The following is a 21694-nucleotide window of genomic DNA, read 5'->3' as shown; positions in this document are numbered from 1 at the left end:
TTGCAATTGTACCTGCTCCTAGTCAAATCTGCTGTTGTGTAGGGATGTGACGTGAGGAAATTTTCCACCAATAATCGATGTGTGACAAAATCTGGATGCATATATATGATTAAATGTTTCCAGCAAGCATGCATTTGCCTCTGTTATTTTAACTGAATCATGTTGCAAAATGGACCTGAAGTGTAATGTTTAATAAAGACTGCAAACTGCTCATCTGTGTTAAGAAAAATGGAATTAAATCCCCGGCCCGAGAACAGGAAAATAAACGTGTGATGGACAAGAAAAATGCTTCAGAAGGCAGACCCAGTCAAAAAAGCTGAAGGATGATTTTAAAAAGAATAACAGGTTAATAAATGTTTAAATGACATTGACATGTACTGATGACATTGTTTAGTACATTGCGGTGTGTTTACTTGTGTCATAAGGGTAATAACCCACAAGGTGGGAGTGGTTTTTGCATTTTCAATTTGTGGACGCATAAAATGTGACATAATCCAAAGGCAACTGCAAATCGCACATTTCCGTTTACATTTTCGTTTATGCGAATGCATACGGACTGCCAGATTTCTAATGTAAAAGCAAAGTCTGTTTGCAATTGCATTTCCAATGACTTATAAGTAATGACCCTGCCATTTTGGAATAGTAATAGAAAATCCCCTTTTTACTATTTCATTTCCTCTGTGTCCTGCAACAACCTGCACAAAACTCAAAAGGAATCGCAATCCCCTTTGCTTTTGCATTTCCGATGTCTACCACACTCATCTGTCAATAAGGCTTGAGGGCGGGGTTTATTGATGTAGTCTGAACGTAGGCTACGCCCTCAAGTGGTGGAAAACTGGAAATTTGGCTATTTTTGTAATAAAAACCAAAGCTTAAACTTTTTAGTTCAAAGTCAAAATGCAGAACTGATTGTACAGGTCCTTCTCAAAAAATTAGCATATTAGCATATTGTGATAAAGTTCATTATTTTCCATAATGTAATGATAAAAATGTAACTTTTATAAAAAATTTAATTTTATATATTTTAGATTCATTGCACACCAACTGAAATATACTCAGCAAAAAAAGAAACGTCCCTTTTTCAGGACTGTGTATTTCAACAATAATGTTCTAAAAATCCGAATAACTTTACAGATCTTCATTGTAAAGGGTTTAAACAATGTTTTCCATGCATGTTCAATTCACCGTAATCAATTAATTAACATGCACCTGTGGAATGGTCGTCAAGACCTTAACAGCTTACAGAGAGTATAGGCATTTAAGGTCACAGTTCTAAAAATGCAGGACACTAAAGAGACTTGTCTACAGACTGTGAAAAACACCCAAAGAAAGATGCCCAGGGTCCCTGCTCATCTGCGTGAACGTGCATTAGGCATGCTGCAGGGAGGCTTGAGGACTGCTGATGTGGCTAGGGCAATAAATTGCCATGTCCGTACTGTGAGACGCCTAAGACAGCGATACAGGGAGACAGGAAGGACAGCTGATCATCGAAGTTTATCGTTGAAGGAATGAGCGTTATACCGAGGCCTGTACCCTGTAGTGGGATCGATTCGGAGGTGGGGGGTCCGTCATGGTCTGGGGCGGTATATCACATCACCATCGGACTGAGCTTGTTGTCATTGCAGGCAATCTCAATGCCTTGTGGTACAGGGAAGACATCCTCCTCCCTCATGTGGTACCCTTTATGGATGCTCATCCAGACATGATCCTCCAGCAGGACAATGCCACCAGCCATACTGCTCGTTCTGTGCGTGAGTTTCTGCATGACAGCAATGTCAGTGTTCTGCCATGGCCAGCGAAGATTCCGGATCTCAATTCCATTGAGCACATCTGGGACCTGTTGGATCGCAGGGTGAGGGCTAGGGCCATTCCCCCCCAGAAATCTCCAGGAACTTGCAAGTGCCTTGGTGGAAGAGTGGGGTAACATCTCACAGCAAGAATTGACAAATCTGGTCCAGTCCATGAGGAGGAGATGCACTGCAGTACTTCAAGCAGCTGGTGGCCACGCCAGATACTGGCTGGTGCTTTTGATTTTGAGCCTCCCTTCATTCAGGGACACATTATTCTATTTCTGTTAGTCACATGTCTGTGAAACATTTTTAGTTTATGTCTTAAGGTGTTGACTCTTTTGGTGCTCAGAAATATTTACACACATTAAGGTTACTGAAAGTAAAAACATTGAAAGTCAGAGGACGTTTCTTTTTTTGCTGAGTTTATTTCAGGTCTTTTATTGTTTTAATACTGGTGATTTTGGCATACAGCTCATGAAAACCCAAAATTCCTATCTCAAAAAATTAGCATATCATGAAAAGGTTCTCTAAACGAGCTATTAACCTGAAGGGGGGATTCTGAAATCCACTCTTGCTTCAATATACCTGTATGTATTTATATCCTTATTAACTTCATACAGGCGAATCAAACACCCAATCGCCAGTTACATTTAACAAATATGTATTAAATGCTTTGTGCTTAGTAACAGACCTTCCCCCAACACAACAGAGAAAGATTCTCTGTTACCCTGGAAACCATCTGATAAGACGTTCTACGGCCCAAAAGAATTTGGCCACATGAAAAGTCCAGAGTTAAAGACACAAAGTTTGCAAAACACACGCTTTTGCCTCAAATTATAGACAAACCATCTATAAATGAACATGCACCCCAGGACATTGTATGTAAACACATAACTGTCTTGTAAAATGTTTCTTCTGTATGGTATTTTGTATCTTTTTTGTCTTTGTCTTAACAACTTATTAGTTCAGGTAACCTCATATATGTCATGTCTCCTATCAAATTAATGCTCACTTCACGACTTACACTTGAATGCCACTGTATGTCACTTATTCAGAGAATGCAGTGTGTGTTTGTTGCAATAATTAGAGTATGAATGGGCAGAGACCCACTGATTCAAGCTTTAAAAAACAAAGAGCCAATTTGTTTACTTTAATAACAAATAGATAATATAGCTGCAAGCAGCAATTCCGGGGCCAAGCGCAAAGAAGAAAATAAGACATGCCAACATGGCTGGGAGTGACCAGCTGCAAAAATGCACAGTTTGGTGTCAATATGTCAAAACATTGCAGAGATACAACCTTAAGATTCATTTTGGCATCATGCCTCAGCGCAAAGAAGAAAATGGGACATGCCAGCATGGCTGGGAGTGACCAGCTGCAAAAATGAACCATTAAAGACCTATTAAAATAAGCTGAGGCAAAAAAGATATACAATTATACATAAAGTTAAAAATTAATAATGTATCACTTTTTACCTATAGGTGGCGCTGTGACCAAATGAATGTGGTGTGGTCAGGGTGAGATAATGACACATGCACAGTTTGCTGTCAATATGTCAAAACATTGCAGAGATACACCCTTAAGAGTCATTTTGGCATCATGCCTCAGCTTCGTCGCTGTGTTAAACAAAAACTATTTAATCTATTAATGTGAAATCAATAACTTTGTGTCGGGATGGGCTGAAGATGATACGAGTCAATTTTGGTGAAAATCGGACAAACGGCCTAGGAGGAGTTTGAAAAAGTAGGTTTTTAACTAATAACAAGATGGAGGAAAGGACGTTTTACCAAATATGGCAAAATTGATATCTATGTTCTCAGCAGTAGCCAAGGAATGTATTATGACCAGTTTCATCATAATAGGTTAATTTATTCAAAAGTTATTAGCCTTTGTGTAAATTTTGTTATACATTTTGACCACAAGGTGGCACTGCCCCGAAACTTTTTGAGCACCTTCAGGGCATGGTGCAGAAGACACATAACAAGTTGCGTAACGATATGCTAATGAATTCGTAAAATACAGCATTTTTAGACAAAATTCAAAATGGCCGACGCCCAAAATGGGTAATACGGGATAATTGGATATTTATCAACTCGGCATGATGTCCCGAATCTAACAAGACCGCTTTTATGATTTTTGGAAAAACCCATCAGAAGTTATAAGCCAAAATAGCCATTTTTTGTATCTCCGGACCAGTAGGTGGCACTGCACCGAAATGCTGCAGATCACTTCAAGTCATGCTCGTGATGACATGTACCAAGTTTGGGTTGAATACGATAAAGCATTGCAGAGATACAGCCTTAAGAGTATTTTTGCAACTGCTACATAAAATTTGTTTGCGCATTTATCAAAAACGGTTCGACTAATCAACTTGACTTTAATAACTTTTTGTTGGCATGGTCTGAAGATGATCTGGTTCAATTTTCGTGAAAATCAGAACAACGGCCTAGGAGGAGTTTGAAAAAGTAGCTTTTTTGGAAAATTCAAAATGGCGGGAAAATTATCATGACGGAAAATGACGTCATATGGTGCAATCGAATCGGCTTGAGCCAAGGATTCAAGGGAAAAAGGAATTTTGTTTCTAGCCCTTATGGTTCAAAAGTTATTAGCATAAACATAAGTGCAACTTTGGACAGGCGGTGGCGCTAGAGGGATTGAATTGGAGACTCAAAATTTGCTATAGTGACAGATGGGACTGTCCTCTATCTGTGTGCCAAATTTCACAACTTTTTACCATACGGTTCTATGGGCTGCCATAGACTCAAGAGCGGAAGAAGAATAATAATAATAAATATAGCTGCAAGCAGCCATTATCGGGGCCAAGCGCAAAGAAGAAGACAAGACATGCCAGCATGGCTGGAAGTCTCAAGCCAACTGCAACAATGAGCCATTAAGGACCTATTAAGTTGATTTTAGGCAAAATAGCAGTCAAATTTTAAATACAGTCAATAATAATGGTTTAATGGTTTATCACTTTCGACCAATAGGTGTCACTGTTACGAAACTGATGTGGTTTAGTCAGATTGAGATGACAATGACACATGCAAAGTTTGGTGTCAATATGTCAAAGCATTGCAGAGATACAGCCTCAAGAGTAATTTTTGCATCATGGCTCAACTCTGTTGCAGTGGTATATGAAAACTGTTTTGTCTATCAATCCGAAATCCATAAGTATTTGTCAGCATGGTCTGAAGACGATACGGATCAATTTTGGTGAAAATCGGACAAACGGTCTAGGATGAGTTTGAAAAAGTAGATTTTTAACAAATAACAAGATGGAGCACAGATATGTTTGCAAAATATGGCAAAATTGGTATCTATCTTCTCGGCATGAGCCAATGAATGTATTATGACCAGTCTCATTACAATAGGCTAATTTAATCAAAAGTTATTAGCATTTTTGTACATTTTATTACAACTTTTGACCACAAGGTGGCGCTGCCCCGAAACTTTTTGAATATCTTCGGGACATAGAGCGGAAGACACATACCGAGTTTTGTAATGATACACTAGTGCATTCTTAAATTATAGCATTAGCATTTTAAACCGTAATACTGCATTGAAGTCAATGGGAATTTCATGTTTTGTTTTATTATAGCGCCACCAAGAGGCACAATCCCACCAATTTTTTTATGTGTCCTCGTAGTGAGCCCATACATATGTGTGTCAAGTTTGGTGAAAATATTTCATTTTGTTTTGGAGTTATAGACATTTATATGAAAAAACACGTAAAAAATGACTGACACCTGACTTTGATTGGATTTTACTACCCCTTACTATCAATATTTTGAGATTTGGGCATTAGCGTATAGCTATCGACCTATGTTTCCGAACTTCTGAGGCTGGTTTCGTCTCGATCGGACTAGCGGTTTCGAAGATATCAGCAAATGTTTTTTAAGCACTAAATTACAACTCTGCGCAAACCATATGCCGAAACCTGGCAAGTCTGGTATCGTTGGAGTCGGCAAGGATTCAGGAGACCAAAAAACACACTCCCATCAAAATATGTCAACCACACCCAAAGTTATAAGCGTTTGAAAAAAAAAATTCTCCACTAGGTGGCGCTGTTTCGAAACTTCTCAGGCTACTTCAGGGCATCGTGGTGATGACCCATACCAAGTTTCATAACAATCTGTTCATGCGTTCATAAAATACAGCATTTTTGCACATAATTCAAAATGGCCGACATCCAAAATGGCCGACATGGTAAAATTGGATATCAGTCGACTCGGCATGACGCCCTGAATCTAATGAGACCAATTTTATGATTTTTGGATAAACGGTTCAGAAGTTATAAGCCAAAATAGGCATTTTTCGTATCTCCGGACAGGTAGGTGGCGCTGCGCCGAAACGCTGCATGTTGCTTCAAGTCATGCTTGTGATGACATGTACCAAGGTTGGTTTGAATACGATAAAGCGTTGCGGAGATATAGCCTTTAGTGTGTTTTTGCAACCTCCACGTAAAATTTGTTTGTGCGTTTATTGAAAACGATTGGACGAATCAACTTGAATTCCATAACTTTTTGTCAACATGCTCTGAAGATGATCTGTTTCAATTTTCGTGAAAATCGGAGCAACGGCCTAGGAGGAGTTCGAAAAAGTAGGTTTTTCAGAAAATTCAAAATGGCGGGAAAATTTGCATACCGGAAAATGACATCATAGGGTGAAATCGAATCGGCTTGAGCCAAGGAATCCGATGAAAAAAGAATTTTGTTTCTAGCCCTTAGGGGTCAAAAGTTATAAGCATAAATATGAGTGAAACTTTGGACAGGTGGTGGCGCTAGAGGGATTGAGTTAGAGGCACCAAATTTGCTATAGTGACAGCTCAGACTGGCCTCTATGAGTGTGCCAAATTTCACAACTTTTTACCATACGGTTCTATGGGCTGCCAGAGACTCCTATGGCGGAAGAAGAAGAAGAAGAAGAAGAAGCAGAATAATAAATATAGCTGCAAGCAGCAATTCCGGGGCCAAGCGCAAAGAAGAAAATAAGACATGCCAACATGGCTGGGAGTGACCAGCTGCAAAAATGCACAGTTTGGTGTCAATATGTCAAAACATTGCAGAGATACAACCTTAAGATTCATTTTGGCATCATGCCTCAGCGCAAAGAAGAAAATGGGACATGCCAGCATGGCTGGGAGTGACCAGCTGCAAAAATGAACCATTAAAGACCTATTAAAATAAGCTGAGGCAAAAAAGATATACAATTATACATAAAGTTAAAAATTAATAATGTATCACTTTTTACCTATAGGTGGCGCTGTGACCAAATGAATGTGGTGTGGTCAGGGTGAGATAATGACACATGCACAGTTTGCTGTCAATATGTCAAAACATTGCAGAGATACACCCTTAAGAGTCATTTTGGCATCATGCCTCAGCTTCGTCGCTGTGTTAAACAAAAACTATTTAATCTATTAATGTGAAATCAATAACTTTGTGTCGGGATGGGCTGAAGATGATACGAGTCAATTTTGGTGAAAATCGGACAAACGGCCTAGGAGGAGTTTGAAAAAGTAGGTTTTTAACTAATAACAAGATGGAGGAAAGGACGTTTTACCAAATATGGCAAAATTGATATCTATGTTCTCAGCAGTAGCCAAGGAATGTATTATGACCAGTTTCATCATAATAGGTTAATTTATTCAAAAGTTATTAGCCTTTGTGTAAATTTTGTTATACATTTTGACCACAAGGTGGCACTGCCCCGAAACTTTTTGAGCACCTTCAGGGCATGGTGCAGAAGACACATAACAAGTTGCGTAACGATATGCTAATGAATTCGTAAAATACAGCATTTTTAGACAAAATTCAAAATGGCCGACGCCCAAAATGGGTAATACGGGATAATTGGATATTTATCAACTCGGCATGATGTCCCGAATCTAACAAGACCGCTTTTATGATTTTTGGAAAAACCCATCAGAAGTTATAAGCCAAAATAGCCATTTTTTGTATCTCCGGACCAGTAGGTGGCACTGCACCGAAATGCTGCAGATCACTTCAAGTCATGCTCGTGATGACATGTACCAAGTTTGGGTTGAATACGATAAAGCATTGCAGAGATACAGCCTTAAGAGTATTTTTGCAACTGCTACATAAAATTTGTTTGCGCATTTATCAAAAACGGTTCGACTAATCAACTTGACTTTAATAACTTTTTGTTGGCATGGTCTGAAGATGATCTGGTTCAATTTTCGTGAAAATCAGAACAACGGCCTAGGAGGAGTTCGAAAAAGTAGCTTTTTTGGAAAATTCAAAATGGCGGGAAAATTATCATGACGGAAAATGACGTCATATGGTGCAATCGAATCGGCTTGAGCCAAGGATTCAAGGGAAAAAGGAATTTTGTTTCTAGCCCTTATGGTTCAAAAGTTATTAGCATAAACATAAGTGCAACTTTGGACAGGCGGTGGCGCTAGAGGGATTGAATTGGAGACTCAAAATTTGCTATAGTGACAGATGGGACTGTCCTCTATCTGTGTGCCAAATTTCACAACTTTTTACCATACGGTTCTATGGGCTGCCATAGACTCAAGAGCGGAAGAATAATAATAATAATAATAATAATAATAATAATAAATATAGCTGCAAGCAGCCATTATCGGGGCCAAGCGCAAAGAAGAAGACAAGACATGCCAGCATGGCTGGAAGTCTCAAGCCAACTGCAACAATGAGCCATTAAGGACCTATTAAGTTGATTTTAGGCAAAATAGCAGTCAAATTTTAAATACAGTCAATAATAATGGTTTAATGGTTTATCACTTTCGACCAATAGGTGTCACTGTTACGAAACTGATGTGGTTTAGTCAGATTGAGATGACAATGACACATGCAAAGTTTGGTGTCAATATGTCAAAGCATTGCAGAGATACAGCCTCAAGAGTCATTTTTGCATCATGGCTCAACTCTGTTGCAGTGGTATATGAAAACTGTTTTGTCTATCAATCCGAAATCCATAAGTATTTGTCAGCATGGTCTGAAGACGATACGGATCAATTTTGGTGAAAATCGGACAAACGGTCTAGGATGAGTTTGAAAAAGTAGATTTTTAACAAATAACAAGATGGAGCACAGATATGTTTGCAAAATATGGCAAAATTGGTATCTATCTTCTCGGCATGAGCCAATGAATGTATTATGACCAGTCTCATTACAATAGGCTAATTTAATCAAAAGTTATTAGCATTTTTGTACATTTTATTACAACTTTTGACCACAAGGTGGCGCTGCCCCGAAACTTTTTGAATATCTTCGGGACATAGAGCGGAAGACACATACCGAGTTTTGTAATGATACACTAGTGCATTCTTAAATTATAGCATTAGCATTTTAAACCGTAATACTGCATTGAAGTCAATGGGAATTTCATGTTTTGTTTTATTATAGCGCCACCAAGAGGCACAATCCCACCAATTTTTTTATGTGTCCTCGTAGTGAGCCCATACATATGTGTGTCAAGTTTGGTGAAAATATTGCATTTTGTTTTGGAGTTATAGACATTTATATGAAAAAACACGTAAAAAATGACTGACACCTGACTTTGATTGGATTTTACTACCCCTTACTATCAATATTTTGAGATTTGGGCATTAGCGTTTAGCTATCGACCTATGTTTCCGAACTTCTGAGGCTGGTTTCGTCTCGATCGGACTAGCGGTTTCGAAGATATCAGCAAATGTTTTTTAAGCACTAAATTACAACTCTGCGCAAACCATATGCCGAAACCTGGCAAGTCTGGTATCGTTGGAGTCGGCAAGGATTCAGGAGACCAAAAAACACACTCCCATCAAAATATGTCAACCACACCCAAAGTTATAAGCGTTTGAAAAAAAAAATTCTCCACTAGGTGGCGCTGTTTCGAAACTTCTCAGGCTACTTCAGGGCATCGTGGTGATGACCCATACCAAGTTTCATAACAATCTGTTCATGCGTTCATAAAATACAGCATTTTTGCACATAATTCAAAATGGCCGACATCCAAAATGGCCGACATGGTAAAATTGGATATCAGTCGACTCGGCATGACGCCCTGAATCTAATGAGACCAATTTTATGATTTTTGGATAAACGGTTCAGAAGTTATAAGCCAAAATAGGCATTTTTCGTATCTCCGGACAGGTAGGTGGCGCTGCGCCGAAACGCTGCATGTTGCTTCAAGTCATGCTTGTGATGACATGTACCAAGGTTGGTTTGAATACGATAAAGCGTTGCGGAGATATAGCCTTTAGTGTGTTTTTGCAACCTCCACGTAAAATTTGTTTGTGCGTTTATTGAAAACGATTGGACGAATCAACTTGAATTCCATAACTTTTTGTCAACATGCTCTGAAGATGATCTGTTTCAATTTTCGTGAAAATCGGAGCAACGGCCTAGGAGGAGTTCGAAAAAGTAGGTTTTTCAGAAAATTCAAAATGGCGGGAAAATTTGCATACCGGAAAATGACATCATAGGGTGAAATCGAATCGGCTTGAGCCAAGGAATCCGATGAAAAAAGAATTTTGTTTCTAGCCCTTAGGGGTCAAAAGTTATAAGCATAAATATGAGTGAAACTTTGGACAGGTGGTGGCGCTAGAGGGATTGAGTTAGAGGCACCAAATTTGCTATAGTGACAGCTCAGACTGGCCTCTATGAGTGTGCCAAATTTCACAACTTTTTACCATACGGTTCTATGGGCTGCCAGAGACTCCTATGGCGGAAGAAGAAGAAGCAGAATAATAAATATAGCTGCAAGCAGCCATTATCGGGGCCAAGCGCAAAGAAGAAGACAAGACATGCCAGCATGGCTGGAAGTCTCAAGCCAACTGCAACAATGAGCCATTAAGGACCTATTAAGTTGATTTTAGGCAAAATAGCAGTCAAATTTTAAATACAGTCAATAATAATGGTTTAATGGTTTATCACTTTCGACCAATAGGTGTCACTGTTACGAAACTGATGTGGTTTAGTCAGATTGAGATGACAATGACACATGCAAAGTTTGGTGTCAATATGTCAAAGCATTGCAGAGATACAGCCTCAAGAGTAATTTTTGCATCATGGCTCAACTCTGTTGCAGTGGTATATGAAAACTGTTTTGTCTATCAATCCGAAATCCATAACTATTTGTCAGCATGGTCTGAAGACGATACGGATCAATTTTGGTGAAAATCGGACAAACGGTCTAGGATGAGTTTGAAAAAGTAGGTTTTTAACAAATAACAAGACGGAGGACAGATAGGTTTGCAAAATATGGCACAATTGGTATCCATGTTCTCGGCATGAGCCATTGACTGTATTATGACCAGTTTCATTACAATGGGTTAATTTAATCAAAAGTTATTCGCATTTCTGTACATTTTATTACAACTTTTGACCACAAGGTGGCGCTACCCCGAAACTTTTTGAGTATCTTCAGGACATGGAGCGGAAGACACATACCGAGTTTTGTAACGATACGCTAATGCATTCTTAAATTATAGCATTAGCATTTTAAACCATAATACTGCATTGAAGTCAATGGGAATTTCATGTTTTGTTTTATTATAGCGCCACCAAGAGGCACAATCCCACCAATTTTTTTATGTGTCCTCATAGTGAGCCCATACATATGTGTGTCAAGTTTGGTGAAAATATCTCATTTTGTTTTGGAGTTATAGACATTTATATGAAAAAACACGTAAAAAAGGACTGACACCTGACTTTGATTGGATTTTACTACCCCTTACTATCAATATTTTGAGATTTGGGCATTAGCGTATAGCTATCGACCTATGTTTCCGAACTTCTGAGGCTGGTTTCGTCTCGATCGGACTAGCGGTTTCGAAGATATCAGCAAATGTTTTTTAAGCACTAAATTACAACTCTGCGCAAACCATATGCCGAAACCTGGCAAGTCTGGTATCGTTGGAGTCGGCAAGGATTCAGGAGACCAAAAAACACACTCCCATCAAAATATGTCAACCACACCCAAAGTTATAAGCGTTTGAAAAAAAAAATTCTCCACTAGGTGGCGCTGTTTCGAAACTTCTCAGGCTACTTCAGGGCATCGTGGTGATGACCCATACCAAGTTTCATAACAATCTGTTCATGCGTTCATAAAATACAGCATTTTTGCACATAATTCAAAATGGCCGACATCCAAAATGGCCGACATGGTAAAATTGGATATCAGTCGACTCGGCATGACGCCCTGAATCTAATGAGACCAATTTTATGATTTTTGGATAAACGGTTCAGAAGTTATAAGCCAAAATAGGCATTTTTCGTATCTCCGGACAGGTAGGTGGCGCTGCGCCGAAACGCTGCATGTTGCTTCAAGTCATGCTTGTGATGACATGTACCAAGGTTGGTTTGAATACGATAAAGCGTTGCGGAGATATAGCCTTTAGTGTGTTTTTGCAACCTCCACGTAAAATTTGTTTGTGCGTTTATTGAAAACGATTGGACGAATCAACTTGAATTCCATAACTTTTTGTCAACATGCTCTGAAGATGATCTGTTTCAATTTTCGTGAAAATCGGAGCAACGGCCTAGGAGGAGTTCGAAAAAGTAGGTTTTTCAGAAAATTCAAAATGGCGGGAAAATTTGCATACCGGAAAATGACATCATAGGGTGAAATCGAATCGGCTTGAGCCAAGGAATCCGATGAAAAAAGAATTTTGTTTCTAGCCCTTAGGGGTCAAAAGTTATAAGCATAAATATGAGTGAAACTTTGGACAGGTGGTGGCGCTAGAGGGATTGAGTTAGAGGCACCAAATTTGCTATAGTGACAGCTCAGACTGGCCTCTATGAGTGTGCCAAATTTCACAACTTTTTACCATACGGTTCTATGGGCTGCCAGAGACTCCTATGGCGGAAGAAAAAGAAAAAGAAGAAGAAGAAGAAGAAGAAGAAGAAGCAGAATAATAATAATAGGAACACTAACAATTTCAATAGGTGCCTCCGCACCTTCGGTGCTTGGCCCCTAATAATAGGAACACTAACGATTTCAATAGGTGCCTCCGCACCTTCGGTGCTTGGCCCCTAATAATAATAATAGGAACGGCTACGATTACAATAGGTGCCTCCGCACCTTCGGTGCTTGGCCCCTAATAATAGGAACACTAACGATTTCAATAGGTGCCTCCGCACCTTCGGTGCTTGGCCCCTAATAATAATAATAATAATAACAAGCAGCCATTATCGGGGCCAAGCGCAAAGAAGAAGACAAGACATGCCAGCATGGCTGGAAGTCTCAAGCCAACTGCAACAATGAGCCATTAAGGACCTATTAAGTTGATTTTAGGCAAAATAGCAGTCAAATTTTAAATACAGTCAATAATAATGGTTTAATGGTTTATCACTTTCGACCAATAGGTGTCACTGTTACGAAACTGATGTGGTTTAGTCAGATTGAGATGACAATGACACATGCAAAGTTTGGTGTCAATATGTCAAAGCATTGCAGAGATACAGCCTCAAGAGTAATTTTTGCATCATGGCTCAACTCTGTTGCAGTGGTATATGAAAACTGTTTTGTCTATCAATCCGAAATCCATAACTATTTGTCAGCATGGTCTGAAGACGATACGGATCAATTTTGGTGAAAATCGGACAAACGGTCTAGGATGAGTTTGAAAAAGTAGGTTTTTAACAAATAACAAGACGGAGGACAGATAGGTTTGCAAAATATGGCACAATTGGTATCCATGTTCTCGGCATGAGCCATTGACTGTATTATGACCAGTTTCATTACAATGGGTTAATTTAATCAAAAGTTATTCGCATTTCTGTACATTTTATTACAACTTTTGACCACAAGGTGGCGCTACCCCGAAACTTTTTGAGTATCTTCAGGACATGGAGCGGAAGACACATACCGAGTTTTGTAACGATACGCTAATGCATTCTTAAATTATAGCATTAGCATTTTAAACCATAATACTGCATTGAAGTCAATGGGAATTTCATGTTTTGTTTTATTATAGCGCCACCAAGAGGCACAATCCCACCAATTTTTTTATGTGTCCTCATAGTGAGCCCATACATATGTGTGTCAAGTTTGGTGAAAATATCTCATTTTGTTTTGGAGTTATAGACATTTATATGAAAAAACACGTAAAAAAGGACTGACACCTGACTTTGATTGGATTTTACTACCCCTTACTATCAATATTTTGAGATTTGGGCATTAGCGTATAGCTATCGACCTATGTTTCCGAACTTCTGAGGCTGGTTTCGTCTCGATCGGACTAGCGGTTTCGAAGATATCAGCAAATGTTTTTTAAGCACTAAATTACAACTCTGCGCAAACCATATGCCGAAACCTGGCAAGTCTGGTATCGTTGGAGTCGGCAAGGATTCAGGAGACCAAAAAACACACTCCCATCAAAATATGTCAACCACACCCAAAGTTATAAGCGTTTGAAAAAAAAAATTCTCCACTAGGTGGCGCTGTTTCGAAACTTCTCAGGCTACTTCAGGGCATCGTGGTGATGACCCATACCAAGTTTCGTAACAATCCGTTCATGCGTTCATAAAATACAGCATTTTTGCACATAATTCAAAATGGCCGACATCCAAAATGGCCGACATGGTAAAATTGGATATCAGTCGACTCGGCATGACGCCCTGAATCTAATGAGACCAATTTTATGATTTTTGGATAAACGGTTCAGAAGTTATAAGCCAAAATATGCATTTTTCGTATCTCCGGACCAGTAGGTGGCGCTGCGCCGAAACGCTGCATGTTGCTTCAGGTCATGCTTGTGATGACATGTACCAAGTTTGGTTTGAATACGATAAAGCGTTGTGGAGATATAGCCTTTAGTGTGTTTTTGCAACCTCCACGTAAAATTTGTTTGTGCGTTTATTGAAAACGATTGGACGAATCAACTTGAATTCCATAACTTTTTGTCAACATGCTCTGAAGATGATCTGTTTCAATTTTCGTGAAAATCGGAGCAACGGCCTAGGAGGAGTTCGAAAAAGTAGGTTTTTCAGAAAATTCAAAATGGCGGGAAAATTTGCATACCGGAAAATGACATCATAGGGTGAAATCGAATCGGCTTGAGCCAAGGAATCCGATGAAAAAAGAATTTTGTTTCTAGCCCTTAGGGGTCAAAAGTTATAAGCATAAATATGAGTGAAACTTTGGACAGGTGGTGGCGCTAGAGGGATTGAGTTAGAGGCACCAAATTTGCTATAGTGACAGCTCAGACTGGCCTCTATGAGTGTGCCAAATTTCACAACTTTTTACCATACGGTTCTATGGGCTGCCAGAGACTCCTATGGCGGAAGAAAAAGAAGAAGAAGAAGAAGAAGCAGAATAATAAATATAGCTGCAAGCAGCCATTATCGGGGCCAAGCGCAAAGAAGAAGACAAGACATGCCAGCATGGCTGGAAGTCTCAAGCCAACTGCAACAATGAGCCATTAAGGACCTATTAAGTTGATTTTAGGCAAAATAGCAGTCAAATTTTAAATACAGTCAATAATAATGGTTTAATGGTTTATCACTTTCGACCAATAGGTGTCACTGTTACGAAACTGATGTGGTTTAGTCAGATTGAGATGACAATGACACATGCAAAGTTTGGTGTCAATATGTCAAAGCATTGCAGAGATACAGCCTCAAGAGTAATTTTTGCATCATGGCTCAACTCTGTTGCAGTGGTATATGAAAACTGTTTTGTCTATCAATCCGAAATCCATAAGTATTTGTCAGCATGGTCTGAAGACGATACGGATCAATTTTGGTGAAAATCGGACAAACGGTCTAGGATGAGTTTGAAAAAGTAGATTTTTAACAAATAACAAGATGGAGCACAGATATGTTTGCAAAATATGGCAAAATTGGTATCTATCTTCTCGGCATGAGCCAATGAATGTATTATGACCAGTCTCATTACAATAGGCTAATTTAATCAAAAGTTATTAGCATTTTTGTACATTTTATTACAACTTTTGACCACAAGGTGGCGCTGCCCCGAAACTTTTTGAATATCTTCGGGACATAGAGCGGAAGACACATACCGAGTTTTGTAATGATACACTAGTGCATTCTTAAATTATAGCATTAGCATTTTAAACCGTAATACTGCATTGAAGTCAATGGGAATTTCATGTTTTGTTTTATTATAGCGCCACCAAGAGGCACAATCCCACCAATTTTTTTATGTGTCCTCGTAGTGAGCCCATACATATGTGTGTCAAGTTTGGTGAAAATATTTCATTTTGTTTTGGAGTTATAGACATTTATATGAAAAAACACGTAAAAAATGACTGACACCTGACTTTGATTGGATTTTACTACCCCTTACTATCAATATTTTGAGATTTGGGCATTAGCGTATAGCTATCGACCTATGTTTCCGAACTTCTGAGGCTGGTTTCGTCTCGATCGGACTAGCGGTTTCGAAGATATCAGCAAATGTTTTTTAAGCACTAAATTACAACTCTGCGCAAACCATATGCCGAAACCTGGCAAGTCTGGTATCGTTGGAGTCGGCAAGGATTCAGGAGACCAAAAAACACACTCCCATCAAAATATGTCAACCACACCCAAAGTTATAAGCGTTTGAAAAAAAAAATTCTCCACTAGGTGGCGCTGTTTCGAAACTTCTCAGGCTACTTCAGGGCATCGTGGTGATGACCCATACCAAGTTTCATAACAATCTGTTCATGCGTTCATAAAATACAGCATTTTTGCACATAATTCAAAATGGCCGACATCCAAAATGGCCGACATGGTAAAATTGGATATCAGTCGACTCGGCATGACGCCCTGAATCTAATGAGACCAATTTTATGATTTTTGGATAAACGGTTCAGAAGTTATAAGCCAAAATAGGCATTTTTCGTATCTCCGGACAGGTAGGTGGCGCTGCGCCGAAACGCTGCATGTTGCTTCAAGTCATGCTTGTGATGACATGTACCAAGGTTGGTTTGAATACGATAAAGCGTTGCGGAGATATAGCCTTTAGTGTGTTTTTGCAACCTCCACGTAAAATTTGTTTGTGCGTTTATTGAAAACGATTGGACGAATCAACTTGAATTCCATAACTTTTTGTCAACATGCTCTGAAGATGATCTGTTTCAATTTTCGTGAAAATCGGAGCAACGGCCTAGGAGGAGTTCGAAAAAGTAGGTTTTTCAGAAAATTCAAAATGGCGGGAAAATTTGCATACCGGAAAATGACATCATAGGGTGAAATCGAATCGGCTTGAGCCAAGGAATCCGATGAAAAAAGAATTTTGTTTCTAGCCCTTAGGGGTCAAAAGTTATAAGCATAAATATGAGTGAAACTTTGGACAGGTGGTGGCGCTAGAGGGATTGAGTTAGAGGCACCAAATTTGCTATAGTGACAGCTCAGACTGGCCTCTATGAGTGTGCCAAATTTCACAACTTTTTACCATACGGTTCTATGGGCTGCCAGAGACTCCTATGGCGGAAGAAGAAGAAGAAGAAGCAGAATAATAACAAGACATGCCAGCATGGCTGGAAGTCTCAAGCCAACTGCAACAATGAGCCATTAAGGACCTATTAAGTTGATTTTAGGCAAAATAGCAGTCAAATTTTAAATACAGTCAATAATAATGGTTTAATGGTTTATCACTTTCGACCAATAGGTGTCACTGTTACGAAACTGATGTGGTTTAGTCAGATTGAGATGACAATGACACATGCAAAGTTTGGTGTCAATATGTCAAAGCATTGCAGAGATACAGCCTCAAGAGTAATTTTTGCATCATGGCTCAACTCTGTTGCAGTGGTATATGAAAACTGTTTTGTCTATCAATCCGAAATCCATAAGTATTTGTCAGCATGGTCTGAAGACGATACGGATCAATTTTGGTGAAAATCGGACAAACGGTCTAGGATGAGTTTGAAAAAGTAGATTTTTAACAAATAACAAGATGGAGCACAGATATGTTTGCAAAATATGGCAAAATTGGTATCTATCTTCTCGGCATGAGCCAATGAATGTATTATGACCAGTCTCATTACAATAGGCTAATTTAATCAAAAGTTATTAGCATTTTTGTACATTTTATTACAACTTTTGACCACAAGGTGGCGCTGCCCCGAAACTTTTTGAATATCTTCGGGACATAGAGCGGAAGACACATACCGAGTTTTGTAATGATACACTAGTGCATTCTTAAATTATAGCATTAGCATTTTAAACCGTAATACTGCATTGAAGTCAATGGGAATTTCATGTTTTGTTTTATTATAGCGCCACCAAGAGGCACAATCCCACCAATTTTTTTATGTGTCCTCGTAGTGAGCCCATACATATGTGTGTCAAGTTTGGTGAAAATATTTCATTTTGTTTTGGAGTTATAGACATTTATATGAAAAAACACGTAAAAAATGACTGACACCTGACTTTGATTGGATTTTACTACCCCTTACTATCAATATTTTGAGATTTGGGCATTAGCGTATAGCTATCGACCTATGTTTCCGAACTTCTGAGGCTGGTTTCGTCTCGATCGGACTAGCGGTTTCGAAGATATCAGCAAATGTTTTTTAAGCACTAAATTACAACTCTGCGCAAACCATATGCCGAAACCTGGCAAGTCTGGTATCGTTGGAGTCGGCAAGGATTCAGGAGACCAAAAAACACACTCCCATCAAAATATGTCAACCACACCCAAAGTTATAAGCGTTTGAAAAAAAAAATTCTCCACTAGGTGGCGCTGTTTCGAAACTTCTCAGGCTACTTCAGGGCATCGTGGTGATGACCCATACCAAGTTTCATAACAATCTGTTCATGCGTTCATAAAATACAGCATTTTTGCACATAATTCAAAATGGCCGACATCCAAAATGGCCGACATGGTAAAATTGGATATCAGTCGACTCGGCATGACGCCCTGAATCTAATGAGACCAATTTTATGATTTTTGGATAAACGGTTCAGAAGTTATAAGCCAAAATAGGCATTTTTCGTATCTCCGGACAGGTAGGTGGCGCTGCGCCGAAACGCTGCATGTTGCTTCAAGTCATGCTTGTGATGACATGTACCAAGGTTGGTTTGAATACGATAAAGCGTTGCGGAGATATAGCCTTTAGTGTGTTTTTGCAACCTCCACGTAAAATTTGTTTGTGCGTTTATTGAAAACGATTGGACGAATCAACTTGAATTCCATAACTTTTTGTCAACATGCTCTGAAGATGATCTGTTTCAATTTTCGTGAAAATCGGAGCAACGGCCTAGGAGGAGTTCGAAAAAGTAGGTTTTTCAGAAAATTCAAAATGGCGGGAAAATTTGCATACCGGAAAATGACATCATAGGGTGAAATCGAATCGGCTTGAGCCAAGGAATCCGATGAAAAAAGAATTTTGTTTCTAGCCCTTAGGGGTCAAAAGTTATAAGCATAAATATGAGTGAAACTTTGGACAGGTGGTGGCGCTAGAGGGATTGAGTTAGAGGCACCAAATTTGCTATAGTGACAGCTCAGACTGGCCTCTATGAGTGTGCCAAATTTCACAACTTTTTACCATACGGTTCTATGGGCTGCCAGAGACTCCTATGGCGGAAGAAGAAGAAGAAGAAGAAGCAGAATAATAATAATAGGAACACTAACGATTTCAATAGGTGCCTCCGCACCTTCGGTGCTTGGCCCCTAAATATAGCTGCAAGCAGCCATTATCGGGGCCAAGCGCAAAGAAGAAGACAAGACATGCCAGCATGGCTGGAAGTCTCAAGCCAACTGCAACAATGAGCCATTAAGGACCTATTAAGTTGATTTTAGGCAAAATAGCAGTCAAATTTTAAATACAGTCAATAATAATGGTTTAATGGTTTATCACTTTCGACCAATAGGTGTCACTGTTACGAAACTGATGTGGTTTAGTCAGATTGAGATGACAATGACACATGCAAAGTTTGGTGTCAATATGTCAAAGCATTGCAGAGATACAGCCTCAAGAGTCATTTTTGCATCATGGCTCAACTCTGTTGCAGTGGTATATGAAAACTGTTTTGTCTATCAACATGAAATCCATAACTATTTGTCGGCATGGTCTGAAGACGATACGGTTCAATTTTGGTGAAAATCGGACAAACGGTCTAGGATGAGTTTGAAAAAGTAGGTTTTTAACAAATAACAAGACGGAGGACAGATAGGTTTGCAAAATATGGCACAATTGGTATCCATGTTCTCGGCATGAGCCATTGACTGTATTATGACCAGTTTCATTACAATGGGTTAATTTAATCAAAAGTTATTCGCATTTCTGTACATTTTATTACAACTTTTGACCACAAGGTGGCGCTACCCCGAAACTTTTTGAGTATCTTCAGGACATGGAGCGGAAGACACATACCGAGTTTTGTAACGATACGCTAATGCATTCTTAAATTATAGCATTAGCATTTTAAACCATAATACTGCATTGAAGTCAATGGGAATTTCATGTTTTGTTTTATTATAGCGCCACCAAGAGGCACAATCCCACCAATTTTTTTATGTGTCCTCATAGTGAGCCCATACATATGTGTGTCAAGTTTGGTGAAAATATCTCATTTTGTTTTGGAGTTATAGACATTTATATGAAAAAACACGTAAAAAAGGACTGACACCTGACTTTGATTGGATTTTACTACCCCTTACTATCAATATTTTGAGATTTGGGCATTAGCGTATAGCTATCGACCTATGTTTCCGAACTTCTGAGGCTGGTTTCGTCTCGATCGGACTAGCGGTTTCGAAGATATCAGCAAATGTTTTTTAAGCACTAAATTACAACTCTGCGCAAACCATATGCCGAAACCTGGCAAGTCTGGTATCGTTGGAGTCGGCAAGGATTCAGGAGACCAAAAAACACACTCCCATCAAAATATGTCAACCACACCCAAAGTTATAAGCGTTTGAAAAAAAAAATTCTCCACTAGGTGGCGCTGTTTCGAAACTTCTCAGGCTACTTCAGGGCATCGTGGTGATGACCCATACCAAGTTTCGTAACAATCCGTTCATGCGTTCATAAAATACAGCATTTTTGCACATAATTCAAAATGGCCGACATCCAAAATGGCCGACATGGTAAAATTGGATATCAGTCGACTCGGCATGACGCCCTGAATCTAATGAGACCAATTTTATGATTTTTGGATAAACGGTTCAGAAGTTATAAGCCAAAATATGCATTTTTCGTATCTCCGGACCAGTAGGTGGCGCTGCGCCGAAACGCTGCATGTTGCTTCAGGTCATGCTTGTGATGACATGTACCAAGTTTGGTTTGAATACGATAAAGCGTTGCGGAGATATAGCCTTTAGTGTGTTTTTGCAACCTCCACGTAAAATTTGTTTGTGCGTTTATTGAAAACGATTGGACGAATCAACTTGAATTCCATAACTTTTTGTCAACATGCTCTGAAGATGATCTGTTTCAATTTTCGTGAAAATCGGAGCAACGGCCTAGGAGGAGTTCGAAAAAGTAGGTTTTTCAGAAAATTCAAAATGGCGGGAAAATTTGCATACCGGAAAATGACATCATAGGGTGAAATCGAATCGGCTTGAGCCAAGGAATCCGATGAAAAAAGAATTTTGTTTCTAGCCCTTAGGGGTCAAAAGTTATAAGCATAAATATGAGTGAAACTTTGGACAGGTGGTGGCGCTAGAGGGATTGAGTTAGAGGCACCAAATTTGCTATAGTGACAGCTCAGACTGGCCTCTATGAGTGTGCCAAATTTCACAACTTTTTACCATACGGTTCTATGGGCTGCCAGAGACTCCTATGGCGGAAGAAGAAAAAGAAGAAGAAGAAGAAGAAGAAGAAGAAGCAGAATAATAATAATAGGAACACTAACAATTTCAATAGGTGCCTCCGCACCTTCGGTGCTTGGCCCCTAATAATAGGAACACTAACGATTTCAATAGGTGCCTCCGCACCTTCGGTGCTTGGCCCCTAATAATAATAATAGGAACGG

The 21694-nt window shown here is 39.2% G+C and overlaps 1 protein-coding gene across 2 annotated transcripts in view; it reads right to left on the bottom strand.

Annotated features, from left to right (window-relative positions):
* Window positions 1-21694, bottom strand: part of LOC137091517 (uncharacterized) — a 98193-nt gene that overhangs the window by 75573 nt on the left and 926 nt on the right. The gene's annotated exons all lie outside the window — the stretch shown is intronic.

The sequence above is a fragment of the Pseudorasbora parva genome, chromosome 10 (assembly GCF_024679245.1).
Source record: "Pseudorasbora parva isolate DD20220531a chromosome 10, ASM2467924v1, whole genome shotgun sequence".
Taxonomy (NCBI): domain Eukaryota; kingdom Metazoa; phylum Chordata; class Actinopteri; order Cypriniformes; family Gobionidae; genus Pseudorasbora; species Pseudorasbora parva.
The sequence above is the reverse complement of the archived record's forward strand: the minus strand, read 5'-3'. Positions and strand labels throughout refer to the sequence as shown.